Here is a 12,924-nt window from a genome sequence, read left to right as displayed (position 1 = left end):
TAAACCCAGCTGGTCCTGGGCTTTTTTTTTTTTTTTTTTTTTTTTTGGTTGGGAGACTATTAATGACTGTGTCTATTTCTTTAGGGGATATGAGATTGATTAGATTCTTAATTTGATCCTGATTTAAATTTGGTACCTAGTATCTGTCTAGAAAATTGTCCAATTCATCCAGGTTTCCCAGTTTTGTTGAGTACAGGCTTTTGTAGTAGGATCTGATGATTGTTGGATATCCTCAGATTCTGTGGTTATGTCTCCTTTTCTCCTTTCTTTCTTTCTTTCTTTCTTTCTTTCTTTCTTTCTTTCTTTCTTTCTTTCTTTCTTTCTTTCTTTCTTTTTTTATTTTCGAGACAGGGTTTCTCTGTATAGCCCTGGCTGTCCTGGAACTCACTTTATAGACCAGGCTGGCCTAGAACTCAGAAATCCACCTGCCTCTGCCTCCGGAGTGCTGGGATTAAAGGTGTGTGCCACCACGCCGGGCTTCCTTTTTTCATTTCTGATTTTGTTAATTAGGATACNGTCCCTGTGCCCTCTGGCTAAGGATTTATCTATTTTGTTGATTTTTTCAAAGAACCAGCTCCTTTTGATTGATTCTTTGAATAGTTCTTTTGTTCTCCCTGGGTTGATTTCAGCCCTGAGTTTGATTATTTCCTGCCATCTATTCCTCTTGGGTGAATTTGCTTCCTTTTGTTTGAGAGCTTTTAGTTTATGCTATAAAGCTTCTAGTTTATGCTCTCTCCAGTTTCTTTTTGGAGGCACTCAGAGCTATGAGTTTTCCTCTTAGGACTGCTTTTATTGTGTCCCATGAGTATGTTGTGGATTCATTTTCATTAAACTCTAAAAAGTCTTTAATTTCTTTTGTTATTTCTTCCTTGACCAAGTTATCATTGAGTGTTGTTCTGCTTACATGTGTAAGTGAGCTTTTAATTATTTATGTCCTTATTAAAGATCAGTTTTAGTCTGTGATGATCTGATAGTATGCATGGGTTATTTCCATATTTTTGCATCTGTGGAGGCCTGTTTTGTGACCAGTTATATGGTTAGTTTTGGAGAATGTACCATGAGATGCTGAGAAAATGTATATCCTTTTGTTTTAGGATAAAATGTTCTATAGACATCTGTTAAATTCATTTGTTTATAGCTTCTGTTAGTTTCACTGTGTCTCTGTATAGTTTCTGTTTCCGTGATCTGTCTATTAATGAGAGTAGGGTGTTGAAGTCTCCCACTATTATTGTGTGAGGTGCAATATGTGCTTTGAGCTTTAGTAAAGTTTCTTAAATGAATGTGGATGCCCTTGCTTTTGGAGCAGAGATGTTCACAACTGAGAGTTCATCTTCGTAGATTTTTCCTTAGATGAGTAGGAAATGTCCCTCCTTGTCTTTTTTGATAACTTTAGGTTGAATGTAGATTTTATTCAATATTACAATGGCTACTTCGGCTTGTTTTTTGGGACCATTTGCTTGGAAAATTATTTTCCAGTCTTCTACTCTGACGTAGTGTCTGTCTTTGTCACTAAGGTGGGTTTCCTGTATGCAGCAAAATGTTGAGCCCTGTTTATATAACCAGTCTATTAGCCTATGTCTTTTTATTGGGGAATTGACTCCATTGATATTAAGCAATATTAAAGAAAAGTAATTATTGCTTCCTGTTATTTTTCTTTTTAGAGTTGGGATTCTGTTCATGTGGCTATCTTCTATTAGGTTTGTTGAAAAATTACTTTCTTGCTTTTCCTAGAGTGTAGTTTCCCTCCTTGTGTTGGAGTTTCCCCTTTATTATCCTTGAAAGCCTGGATTCATTGAAAGATGTTGTATAAATTTCGTTTTGTCATGGAATACTTTGGTTTCTCTGTCTATGGTAATTGAGGGTTTTGCTGGGTATAGTAAGTAGCCTGTGCTGGCATTTGTGTTTTCTTAGGGGTCTGTATAACATCTGTCCAGGATCTTCTGCTTTTATTGTCTCTGGTGACAAGTCTGGTGTAATTCTAATAGGTCTGCCTTTATGTGTTATTTGACCCTTTTTCCTTACTGCTTTTAATATTCTTTCTTATTTTTGTGCATGTGGTATTTTGATTATTATGTGATGGGAGAAGTTTCATTTTTTTTGGTTCAAACTATTTGGAGTTCTGTGGGCTTCTTGTATGTTCATGGACATCTCTTCCTTTAGGCTAGGGAAGTTTTCTTGTATCATTTTGTTGAAGATATTTACTGGCCCTTTAATTTGGAAATCTCATGCATGCTTATTATCCTTAGGTTTGGTCTTCTCATTGTGTCCTGGATTTCCTGGATGCTTTGGGGTGGGATCTTTTTGCATTTTGCGTTTTCTTTGATTGTTTTGTCCATGTTCTCTATGGAATCTTCTGCACCTGAGATTCTCTCTTCTATCTCTTGTATTCTGTTGGTGATGCTTGCATCTATGGCTCCTGATTTCTTTCCTAGGTTTTCTATCTCCAGAGTTGTCTCCCTTTGTGATTTCTTTATTGGTTCTAGTTCCATTTTTAGATCCTGGATGGTTTGTTCAATTCCTTCACCTGGTTGGTTGTGTTTTCCTATAATTCTTTAAGGGCATTTTGTGTTTCCTCTTTAAGGACTTCTGCTTGTTTAGAGTGTTCTCCTGTATTTCTTTAAGTGAGTTATTAATGTCCTACTTAAAATCCTCTACCAGCATCATGAGATATGATTTTAAATCCGAATCTTGCTTTTCCAGTGTGTTGGGGTATCCAGGACTTTCTGTGGTGGGAGTACTGGGTTCTGATGATCCTGAATGGTCTTGGTTTCTATTAGTAAGATTCTTACGTTTGCCTTTTGCCATTGGTAAACTCTGGTGTTAGATGTTCTAGCTGTCTCTGGCTGGAGCTTGTTCCTCCTGTTAGTCTGAAAGCCTCTGTCAGCACTTCTGGGAGACCAGCTCTCTCCTGGCAAGACCAGTGCACAGAGGACTATGGAACAGCCCCATCTCCTGGGTGCAGATGGAGGCAGGTAGAACCCTGTCCCAGCTATTCTGCTGCTTCTGTGGCCTGTCCATTCCTGAGTGGTCCCACCTTAGAAAGTCACTGCAGAGAAAATGGTGATGTCCCCTGAGTCCCTGGTTCAGAGCACTCCCTGGAGGCAAGCTCTTCCCTGGCAGGGAAGGTGCAGAGTGCTGCAGAACAACCCCACAACCTGGGTGTGGATGTCGCCCTTAGGACCTTGTCCCAGCTGCTCTGCTGCTTCTGCGGCCTGTGTGCTCCTGAGTGGTCCTGCCTTCCCCAATTTATCTTAAATGACCTTTTTTTCCAGAATAATTTTGACATTTGATAATAATAGCTACTAAATAACTATCTTAGACCAAAACTCCTATGCTTACGCATCTTCTTCATGTAATTTATTTTTCCTGTTAGTCTCTACTGCAATGTCATTAGTAATGAGAATTATGTGAAGTTATAAGCAGAATGTTTTTGGGTCTCTCCCTTTCTCTCTCTCTCTCTCTCTCTCTCTCTCTCTCTCTCTCTCTCTCTCTCTCTCTCTCTGTGTGTGTGTGTGTGTGTGTATGTGTGACTTGAATGGTATTTTCTCACTGCAATTTCAATGATACCCTTACTTTCTTGAAGACTGACATTTAAAAGCTTTCCTTCCCTGAGCACATAAAGCTCAACACTGGGTAGATCCAAAAGAAAGCATATTACTCTTGCTCACCACAATGTGAAAGTTTCAGTAATTGGGGTTCCAGAATGTGCATAGATAGATGAATTACACCATGTACAAGTGCTACATGTCTTGATCATATAGAAATAAAAATACTCTTCACTTAAAGAGAAAAGTTATCAGGTTGTAGGGTTTTGTCTTAACACTTTTCTAGATGAAATGTCATGTCACAAAAGTATGGTTAATTTATAAAAATCACCTTCACTCCCCCCCCCCCACACACACCAAATTGACTGCTATGAGTTTAAAGTAATTTGAATAGGTGTGGCCACCATAAACTCACATGTTTGTATATTTGACCAATAGTTAGTGGCAGTCTTAGTAGGTGTGGTCTTGTTGGAGTAGTTTTGTCCTTGTTGAAGGAAGTGTGTCATTGTGGAGGCAGGCTTTGAAGTCTCTTATGAGCTCAAGCTATGTAGAGCTCAGTTTCCTTCTGCTACTTTTGGATCAAGATGTAGACCTCTTAGTTCCTTCCTCAGCACCATGCCTGCCTGGACTATGCCATGCTTCCCACCAGGATGATAATAGACTAATCCTTTGAAACTATAAGCCATCCCTAAGATAATGTTTTCTGTTATAAGTCTTCCCATGGTCTTTATGTCTTTGCATAGCGATAGCACCCTAATGAAGACATTGTTCTTTCCTTTATTCCTCTTCAACGTTATTGTGACAAATTGTTAGACTCCATGCCCTAAGCAGAAGACAAAAACATTTGGCACGTGACCTTCACCAAAAAAAGATGAGGAGTATTTATAGAACAGTAAATTACCATTTCTGTCTGTGTGTTGTAATGCTCCCTGCCATGAAGATTATGGACTAGACCTCTGAAACTGGAAGAGAGCCCCAATTAAAATTCTGTTTTATAAGGGTTATCATGGTGTCTCTTCACAGCAATAGAGTACTGAATAAGACACAGGTAGACAATAAAATTGGGAGCATGAGGCTATTTATGGCAACTTTAAATGAAAAATAAAAGAAAGTAATATTAGTTGTCCTAGCCACTTATTTGTATGTACGATTAGGGAAACACAAATTAAAACTACAATAAAAGATCAATACATATTTTGTCAGAATGGCTAGGATAATGTAGGAGAAAATGCTAAGTAGTTGATTTTAAGAAACTGTATTAATCATACATTACTGGTATGAACAATAATCTATCCAACAGCTCTGCAGGATAGTCTCCCTAAAAGTTAAACACACAACTACTTTATCACTGAATGTCTCAATACTGACTATTTATTTTAAATGGAAAAATTATGTTTATATAGATAATCACACATGTGTACTAATAAAATTATGTATAATATTTAAAAATAATAGCTATAAATTTAAAAAAAAACATTCACTTGTCCTTTAGCACAATAATGGTTGTGGAAGTTATGAAAAATCATTTTATGAAATGCTGTTCAGAAATACAAAATAATTACACTGCTAAGAGACACAATAATGTGCAATATGCAGAGAACCACAATAAGAGAAAAGAAAAAAGAATCAGTTCAAAGGATCATAAAAAGTATACTTCTAAGAATTTCATGAATTCATTGATTTTAATAGCTGAGTAGTACTCCACTGTGTAAATGTACCACATTTTCTGTATCCATTCCTCTGTTGAAGGGCAACTGTGTTCTTTCCAGCTTCTGGCTATAATAAATATGGCTGCTATTTATTTAGTGGAGTATGTGTCCTTATTACATGTTGGAGCATCTTCTGGGTATATGCCCAGGAGTGGTATTTGTGGGTCCTCAGGTAGTACTATGTCCAATTTTCTGAGTAATCATCAAACTGATTTCCAGAGTTGTTGTACCAGCTTGCAATCCCATCAACATTGGAGGAGTGTTCCTTTTTCTCCACATCCTCATCAGCTTTCACCTGAGTTTTTGATCTTAGCCATTCTGAATTCTTAGGTAATTGGATGGAAATAGAAAAATATCATCCTGAATGAGGTAACTGAATCACATAAGAATGCGCACATGGTATGCACTCACTGATAGGTGGATATTAGCCCAGAAGCTCAGAATACCCAAGATACAATTCACAGACCTCAAGAAGTTCAAGAAGAAGGAAGACCAAAGACCAAAGAGTGGATACTTCAATCCTTCTTAGAAGCATGAACAAAATACTCAAAATACCCATGGGAGGAGATACAGAGACAAAGTAAAGACCGAAGGAAAGGCCATCCAGAGACTGCCCCACCTGGAGATCCATCCCATATACAGTCACCAAACCCAGACACTATTGTGGATGCCAACAAGTGCTTGTGGACAGGAGCCTAATATAGCTGTTTCCTGAGAGGGTCTGCCAGTGCTTGACAAATACAGAGGTGGATGCTCTCAGTAAACCATTGGTCTGAGCACAGGGTACACAATGAATAAACTAGAGAAAGGACCCAAAGAGCTGAAGGGGTTCGCAGCCCTATAGGAGAAACAACAATATGAACTAACCAGTATCCCCACAAAGCTCCCAGGGACTAAACCACCAACCAAAGAGTACACATGGAGGGACCTATAACTCCAGCCGCATATGTAGCAGAGGATGGCCTTGTTAATCATCAATGGGAGGAGAGGCCCTTGGTCCTGTGAAGGCTCTATGCCCTAGCATAGGGGAATGCCATGACAGGGAAGTGGGAGTGGGTGGGTTGGTGAGCAGGGAGGGTGGGAGGTGGTTTTAGTAAGGGGAACCAGGAAAGGGAATAACATTTGGAATGTAAATAAATAAAAATATCTAATGAAAATGAAAAAAATTAAAAGTATACTTCTATGAATAGGAATTTAATGAAATGCTAAAGTTATTGAAATGAAGAGTAGACCACTGGTTGACAGAACAAAGGACAGGATAAAGACAAGTGAATAACAGTGGGGATAAAGAGGAGTAGATGTGACTGAGGAAAAGCAAGATGGGGATCTTTCCTTTGAAGAGTTCTGTGTGTCACCTGTATCTATGTGAACACTCAACTTTCTGAAATGGGCTGCTTTGAAATATATTACCATTGGAAGTGACAAGATACAGAGGACATAAGATTTCTTCACTTTTTTTTTTCCAACTGCACATGAGCACACTCTTATCTCACTATTCCAATACCTACAATGATTATATATATTTGGAAACTTCTCAATTTGAGCTGACTTTTTATAGAGCTAATAGTGATTCTGAATAAATCATTTCAAAATGACCTTCATGTATGTACATCATCCTCCAAACACAATGCTTCTTTTTGACTTTTTCTTGAGTCAATTGATTTTTCATTTTATTTATTCTTGAAATTTTCATACATTATATTTCATTTCATATTTCATTCATCATGTCTACCCTTCACATCTCTCTCCCCAACTCCTGCCATGAACCGTTGCTCATCACATGTTCTTTTTATTCATTGATTTACCTACTGAATTCACCTAATGCTACCCAGAGGAGTGTGGTTGTGGAGCCAACTCCTGGAGCATGCATTTCCTTTTGGATCCATGAGGTGAGACACACTCATGCTCTTGCTAAATACACAAGTCCCTCCATGGAAAATCCAAGAAAAAGCCAATAAGTCTTCCACCGGCTGAGTGATCTTTGTACCTAAAACAACCCAACTAGGAAAGAGTGAGTTCATTTAAAATACCTTTAATGTTAGCAAGTCAAGTTTTAATTTCAGATGACAGACTGGAATGATAGAGTGAGGAGATCAGGGACTTTCAAAAGCCACACCTGTATCATACTCATTTGACTTCCTACACATGATCTGAACAAGTATACCAACAACAGACATGCTAAAATGGACAGAGAAAGTTCTTGAGACCTCAACCCTACACAAGGAACAGGCAACAGAAGAATTCTGAGAGTGGGAGAAACAGCCTTCGCTAGAAAAGAAGACACCAGGAGTTTATCCAATACCAAATGGTCAGCCCTACAAAACATATATTTAAGCAACATTATGCAGACTGAACAGTTGATATTTAGGAATATATATATATATATATATATATATATATATATATATATATATATTTAATAAACATAAATAAAAAAGAAGGCATTAATTTATAAAGAAGCAAGGAGGGTTACATGGAACATTTGTAAGGAGTAAAGGGAAGGGAAACATTTAATTCTATTGTAATAACAAAAAAAAAAAAAAAAAAAGAAATACTATTTTAAAGGAAACTGGCAAGGAGGATGAACATCTCGCTTACCACATCAGTGAACAGAACTGTAAGGAGGACCTGTACCCTTTCCTGTTGGACACACCCATTCATAAAAGATCCTCAATTTGATTCATTACCTCATACTTGCAGCCTCTTGAAAATTAAATATATAGTGAGTAGAAATCCCAAAACAATCTATGTGGTATATTGTACAGAATATTAGGAGAGAGGCAAGATGAAAAAAGAAAAAAAGTCATGAGGCATAGTCCTTCATTGAATGACAATTCCATTAGAGGCCTAGAGATAATAAGGATGGTATCTCATTTTTTCTTTCATCATTCTTTATCTCCTAGAATTTGAAAGTCACTTGTGCAGTTAAGTCCATGTAACACAGTTGGCACCTGTTAAAGCATTCTATACCCCCCTCCGTTGCCTCTTCTTGGCCTACAAATTCAGTTCTATTTAAGTTGGCTAACTCAGGTTCATCTCTGATCATCTTGACAGAATCATTCTCTTCTTCCTCCAGTGAAACTTCCTCGACTCCATTAGGATGTCAAAGGTGACTTCTCACCTTTGCAATACTGTGACACACAGAGCAATTTGCCTATTTCATGGAACATAGCCCCACAACAGTGAATAAAGGGAAAGGAGAAGATGTGGTTTGCCTCTATCACCACACCATATGGTCAAACCTATGGTAGAACTCTTACCTGAAAAGTAGAAGCAGATCATGTAAGAAGAGTAGATGAGTTCCTTACATTTTGATTATAGCGAAGCCATTTTGAATTCAGTAGATAGCAGCAGATACAGTTCCCTGGATGCTTTACTGTGACTGAAATTTTCTAGGAAGGTGAATGTTTTATCACACCTTTATTATTACTACAAAACTACAAATGCCAGGAGGACAGAAACCCCATGGTGCCTGCTCACAGAAGAGCCCCTCAAACAACATGTCTTAAGTAGATGATTATTGAGGCCATGTCTCCCAATGGATGTATGAACAATTATCTATTCACATATAATCCTTTCTCCCAGTTGGCTCACTTTGGATCAAGCACTCTGGTAAGTATTTCCTATGGAGTTCACACACACACACAAAAAATCCTACAAGAGGGGTACTAACTAATCTAAAACTGAGATTGTATTAAATTAATCTAGATTCAAAGAACAGTTGGCCGTAAGGGTCAGTCACTGATTTCTGGATATTTATTTCAAATTTCATGCTAGTGATGACTGTATTTTGTAATCTAAACCTAGTGATAAAAAGAAAACTAGTTTAAGCCAACATCTCCATCTTACAAGCCAGAAAATTGAGCATGAAGATGTTCAAATAGCTTGCCAAATACCATCTGCTTGTAGATTGTGGCACTACAGAATGTTTCAGCTCACAGGTAGGGCCTGATTCAAGTCCAGATTATGATGCATAAATCTGGAATATTTAATTCAGTCAATTCGTTTAACTTTATTTAATTCTTGTCATCCATGCATTGGTGTGTGTGAATGAATGTGCATAAGGGTGCTTGCGATTGAGTATATGTGAGTACACTTTGGAGAATGTGAATGTAGCTCAATATATATGTTCTTTCAGTGTGTGTGTGTGTGTTCTTGTGTATGAATGAATGCATAAAACTGGGTGTAATTTATCTCTTGACTGAAGTATTGAAGTTAGTGTAATAGTCTCCTCTTTGGAGAAAGAAATGGCAAGAGTCCTGACATTATTGAGACATATGGATCATACAGGTCCTTGAAACAGGCCTATAACAGTGCCACCCACCAGAACAGAACAAAACAGGGATAACAGGAAAAGGTCTTCTGTTAGCTTATGGCTAACTTGGTAGTTGACAAAGTGTTAAACTTCAGAACTTTCATGGTTCTTGACAAGAATACCTACCATTTTTCATCTATTTATTCTTAAAATGCAGATATATTATCATATCTGATTATATTAGTGAGATCACACAACAATTTAGAAGTGCTATTTTCCATTATTATAACTAATAGGAACGCTAAGTACATAGAGCTGGATGACACACAGTAGGGCAGATGACTAGCCTTGCCCTGGGAACTCAGTGGGTCCATTTTCTTTCTTAGACATAAAAGCCAAAACAGAAGCTCTTCCCATTTTGTTTTCATTATTGTCACAAAACAAATTAATTAACTGAGAACACTTGGAAAAATATAGAATGACACACAAAGAGACTCAATCTTACTGTGTGCACACAATTCCTTGTAGCAATAAAGAATGTTCTTTGTGTTTTTATGTGTGTTTATGATGTATGTTCAGAGACCATTAGAGAAACGTGATTATATTAACAATACTTTATTTTTGTATGTCATTGTGAATATCATTATAGAGAAACAGAGAAATAATGTATATTTTAAATTTCATTCCATCTATTTTTATTTGTTTCATTTAATTTTTTTTCATGCAGTATATTCTGTTCATATATTTTCCACTCTCCAGTGTCTCCCAGATCTTTACCACCTACCAAACCTACCAACTTTACTCTCTCACTAAGTTGAAAATTTTAGCACGTATACTATGTAATAGTCTACGAAAAGACTACAAAATTGTACCTGCTCTTGAATTCACTTCTCTTATAGATATATCTCAATTACATGTTTTTCACATTTCATGGATGAAACTTATAAAACCACTTACATTTATATTTAAGAAATACAACTTATAAGTTAATAGATGCCATGGAATCAGATACACATAGATTGAAGCCAAAATCCTTAACTGCTTAGTTGTGGGATCTGAAGTCTTAGTTACTTTTCTATTGTTGTTACAAAGCACGATGACTAAAACAGCTTGTATCAGGTTTCATTTGGAGCTTATGGTTCTTCAATAATGCAAATTCATCATCACCACAGCAGGTACCAAGGCATCAGGCAGGAAAGCTGGATGTGAGCTCGCAGATCAAGGTCAGCAGAGATCTCCTATCCAGATCCACAAACAGGAAGCAGAGAGAAAGCAGGTGGAGAATGGCAGTGAAACCCAACAGCCAGCCCCCAGTGACATTACTTTTCTCAGCGTGGTCATCCTTCCTAATTCTTTTCAAACATTGACATCAACTGGGGACCATTTTGTGAGCAAATGGGGAGCAATCTCATTCATTTCTAAGGAATGTTTTTTCTTTTTCTAAAGAATTACTTCTAAAGAGGAGCTAACAAATGATATTTAGTGTGTGATGTAATTGGTGATAAATTAATATAGCACGCAGAAATCTAAATGCAGTGAAGTTGCTCAATATTGCCCTCCCTCACTCTAAGTATTACTAGTGAGCTTTAACATTTGATTATGTCTATTAAGAAATATGGAGTTCTGCTTTAATTTTTATTCTTTTGGAATTGTAAGAGCTTACCAGACATAAAAGACAGTAAATCATTATGACATAAATATTTAAAGTATTTTCACCTCATTTCTCTTCTGTCTCATAATATTATTTTCCATTTTTCTTTCTTATATGAAGGTAATACTCTATTTTTTCTCCAAACATTTTCTGTTCTCTTTACTTCCTGATGCATCTTAATTAAAATGGTCACATGATGGCTTGTTTTGTCCACAGATGAATAAACAACAATGATAATATCGTTTCTGAACACACGCATTAACAGCCAGAAAACCCATACTGTATGCCCTTCTACAAAGTGGTAGCAGTTTATATAGACACAGAGACTATGAGCCTTGGTCCTCCAGTGACTAAAATGCTTATTATACTTCCATTTGTAAAACAGCGAAGCAATATAAATCTTTAATGCCAGAACTACTAGACTCTTCTACCATTTGTTACTTTGCTATAATCTAGACTATTTGGTATTTTTTTTTTCAGGGTATCCACCTTTACCTATCATTTCCTTAGAAGTGCTGCCTTGGAGAGAATGCCAAGACAGTTCAGGAAGACTATTGCAATTATTGAGATGCTCAGTCTGGGCAGAATAGCACCTTGTGATTGTAGGTTACCTACTGTGAATATTTTAAAGCAGGAATTATGGTTGTCTGCAATTATGATGCTATGTGAACAATTAGGGAAACTAACCTCTAAGTTTCCCACAATTTGTTTGAATGTTTAGTATCGAATATATATTCTTTTTGGACTTGCAATGTACCTCACGATTTGCAAAGACAAAAATTTGGTGGGGAAATTCTGCTACCTTTGTTTTTCAAATAGTCATGGATAACATCATAGATAAAATATGTTCCAACTTATAGAAGATGTATGAATTTAGAAGACTGTACATAAAAGTTTTGTTCTTGTAAATGCCTCAGTTCAGTCCAACAGTAGATCCTGTACTGTGAGCGCGCGCGCGCACGCGCATGTGTGTGTGTGTGTGTGTGTGTGTGTGTGTGTTATTGCTTTGATTAAGGACTAAAAATTAAACTAGTAAGTCATGATGTGTATGAGGGATGTAGGATCTTGATGTTTACATGAAGAGGACCATTCGCTAAACAACAGTAACACATGAAACGGTATTGCTCACTCTCTCTGGACAGAGCCATACTCTGAAAGGTTGATGTAAGGAGTAGAGAGCCTCTGACCTCACAAGTTAGCTCACATCAGTAGTTGCCTTTGCTCTCCATACGTCCCAGTGACACTGGCTAGTCTCCAAGCAAGCATTGCCCTTCCAATGGGCTTCCAAAAGGTAGGGACAACCTGAGATTGACAGTTCCCTCCCAGTTTCCTCATGGTTCTTGAATTTTAGGGGGAAAGGGGAAAAGAACCTAAAAAGTAAAATTAATTTGAAGAGGTTTATAGAAACACTCTCCTTGTACAACCAATTTGGAAATCAGTCTGGTAGTTCCTCGGAAAATTGGACATAGTACTACCGGAGGATCCAGCAATAACACTTCTGGGCATATACCCAGAAGATGTTCCAACTGGTAATAAAGACACAAGCTCCACTATGTTCATAGCAGCCTTATTTATAATAGCCAGAAGCTGGAAAGAACCCAAATGTCTCTCAATAGAGGAATGGATACAGAAAATGTGGTATATTTACACAATGGAGTACTACTCAGCTATTAAAAACAATGAATTTATGAAATTCTTGGCCAAATGGATATATCTGGAGGATATCATCCTTAGTGAGGTAACCCAATCACAAAAGAAGTCACT

This window comes from Mus pahari, chromosome 15 (assembly GCF_900095145.1).
Source record: "Mus pahari chromosome 15, PAHARI_EIJ_v1.1, whole genome shotgun sequence".
Classification (NCBI taxonomy): domain Eukaryota; kingdom Metazoa; phylum Chordata; class Mammalia; order Rodentia; family Muridae; genus Mus; species Mus pahari.
The sequence above is the reverse complement of the archived record's forward strand: the minus strand, read 5'-3'. Positions refer to the sequence as shown.